The sequence below is a fragment of the Vombatus ursinus genome, unplaced genomic scaffold, assembly GCF_900497805.2.
Source record: "Vombatus ursinus unplaced genomic scaffold, bare-nosed wombat genome assembly UNPS02009213.1, whole genome shotgun sequence".
NCBI lineage: Eukaryota > Metazoa > Chordata > Mammalia > Diprotodontia > Vombatidae > Vombatus > Vombatus ursinus.
This window is the reverse complement of record NW_020948991.1, coordinates 1-2,873: the sequence shown is the minus strand read 5'-3', so window position 1 is coordinate 2,873 and position 2,873 is coordinate 1. Positions and strand designations below refer to the sequence as shown.

Sequence of the window (2,873 nt, the reverse complement as noted above, 5' to 3'; positions counted from 1 at the left end):
GTGTGAAATTCCTCATTTCTCACCTGAGTACACTACTTTGGGGCTTCTGACTTTTCTACCCTGCTCCTAAGTCCAGTACCTTCCCTGGAACCCTTCACCCCCCCCACTTCATCTTATTTTTGTCTTGTTTTTTCCTAATTAAGATTGCAAGCTCCTTGAAAGCAGGGCTTGTCTTTTTTCTTATTTGTATCACCATCATTTTAGCCTGGCACATAGCAGACACTTAATGTTTATTGATTAACTGAATGTATTATATAAGAGACTTTGACAACTTTTTAAAGTACTAGATAAATGTGAACCATGTAGCCATCTAAGATTTATTCCAACTCTAAAATTAAAATTATCATTTTACTCAAAGGCTTTAAGTTGCTGATAGAAAAGATACAAAAAAAAATCATGTTTAATAGCAGCCTTCATTATGATATTATGGTTAGGTCACCTTGAAAAACTTTTTGAACTTAAAGATGGCTCATGTCAGCTCTGTGTCACTTTAGGCCCATACATCTATGTCTCCATTTAGATCAGAAACAGATTGAAAGTTACAGAACAAACCTGTACATTGATTATAAATGGCTCCTGAAAATTGGCATAGACTTTCCATGTTTTGCTTTTGAAGGGACTGAAGTAATGTCAAAGCCACACCCAGACCTATTGATTTGCACTTCAATCAATATAATGTAATGAGGTAGGGTACAAAATGTTGGATTCAATCCCAGAAACTATCTGTAGCCACTGACTGACTCCCCATCCTGAGACAAAAAAACAGAAATCTAACTCTCTCCCCCCTTGCTACAAAATTGAGCACATTGAAGAAAATCAGCTATCCCAAAGTTCATATAGAGTGAATCAAGGTTTATTTAAAAAAGTAAAACTTTTATACATACACTTTTAAAATGGAAATCTATAAGACTTTGAATTAAGGAATATTGCAAGCTATTTATAACAAAGTAGTGTTTACATTTGACACGTGTAAAATGTCAGAAGAAACTCAAATTACAACTTGGATCTGGGGCGATTCACGTGTTTGATCTTAAATGATACAGGTCAGAGCCCCTCTCTCTGTGAAGGAGTCCTCTTTCAGTCACATCATACTTCAGGATAGCTGGCTAATGTCGCTATTCCACAGTGGTTACTCTCATCCTTGACCATTAAAACATACCCACTGGCGCCCTACTTTTTACCCCAGCTGAAAAGAAAGTTAAGTATTCAGTTTCAGACCACCATTCAAAAATACATTTTTACTTTAGGGGCACAAAGCCTTCTCACACATATTGTGCCAGAATTCAGAAAATGAATTGGACCTTTCAGAAAGCAATGAAAATAACTGTTGGTATCAACTTTGTTGTCATTTAGTTGATTAGTTGTGTCTGACTCTTCATGACCCCATTTTTAGGTTTTCTTGGCAAAGATACTGCATTGGTTTGCCATTTCCTTCTCTGGTTCATTTCCCAGATGAGGAAACTGAGGCAAACAAAGTTAAGTGACTTTCCCAGGGTCACAGAGCTAGGAAATGTCTGAGGTCCTAATTGAACACAGGTCCTCCTTTCTCCAGGGCCAGTGCTCTCCATCCACTGTGCCACCTAGCTTCCCTATTCATGACAACCACTCACTCAATAAAAAGTACTTCAAAGTTTTCTAAGTGAAATGCTTTTCCCCATAGTACTTTGTGAGTCAGTCTGACAATAACTGTATTAGAACAGTCCAACAAACTAGGCAACAGGAAATCTTCTGTACTCTCTAGTTATCAGTGGTTATGGAAACTATGAGGAACCATTGGGGAACTCTCAATCTACTCTGGATCCTAAAAACAGGGCCCCTTTCATCTATGAACATCCCTTCTCCACTTCACAGGAACCCAAGAACTCCACCCTTCTTTCTCCTTCCCCTTTCTTCAAAATGAAATAACCAGAAACTGGCAACCATCAGGTCAATGACATTTCAGGCAAGACCTTGGTTTACCTGTTCTAGACCATCCAGTATTTATTTCCAGTTTCTTCATCAACACCATAGCCCACAACCAGCATGGCATGAATTAGCCTTTCACTACTGCATGTAGGTTCATAATAAACACCTAGGATATTCAAGTGAAACATGAACTTGAGAAATGCTAACTAGTGAATGGCAGTAATACAGTTAAATATATTGTTGCAGAAATAATGAGGAACAAACTCTTACCAGATCAATAGAACTGGAAGGATGCATGTCCTGCATCAACAGCAACAGAGATGGGACCCACTGTGGCCACAGCCTTTGTGAGAGTCATTTCCTGCCCAGATGGGATGTCCACAAATCCAGTGACATTAGCACCAGAGTTTTCTGGCTCATACCTACAGTAGCTATCCTTTTAAAATGAAACAGATAAAAGGTTTGGTTTACTATTATCAGTGGTATTGCCCAGATATATTTTAAAATTGATGGCCACGAAATTAATAAATCTATGGGCCATGTTCTCCCATTAGTTTATTAGATGAGCAGCTCAAGAACAGAGCAGGATGAGAGTGTGTAAAGGACTATTTGAAAGTCACATTGAAAGAAGGCAACATAGTGTAAACCAGAGGGCTGGTAACATTCCTACACATCACTGCTAACTCAATATGCATCCCGTATAGATTCTAAGCTATGGTCCAGTGGCCCCCATTTCTATTTGTGTTTGATACGACCGGCACAAAGCAACCAATTAATTAGCAACTGTAAGAGCATACTAGTTGTGGCATAGTCCAGTGAGACCAAGGTTCCAATCTAGCTCTCCAATTACAAGCTATGTGATCATGAGATTGAGAAGTTATCAGAAAAATCAAGATAATACCTCCCCCTGACAGGGCTGTTTGAGGATCAAAAGAGATTAAGTGAATGACATGTTTGTAAACTTCAAA

The 2,873-nt window shown here is 38.6% G+C and overlaps 1 pseudogene; it reads right to left on the bottom strand.

Annotated features, from left to right (window-relative positions):
• Positions 1-1,086: 1,086 nt before the first annotated feature.
• LOC114035872 lies at positions 1,087-2,341 on the bottom strand (annotated as a pseudogene).
• Between the last annotated feature and the right edge of the window lie 532 nt (positions 2,342-2,873).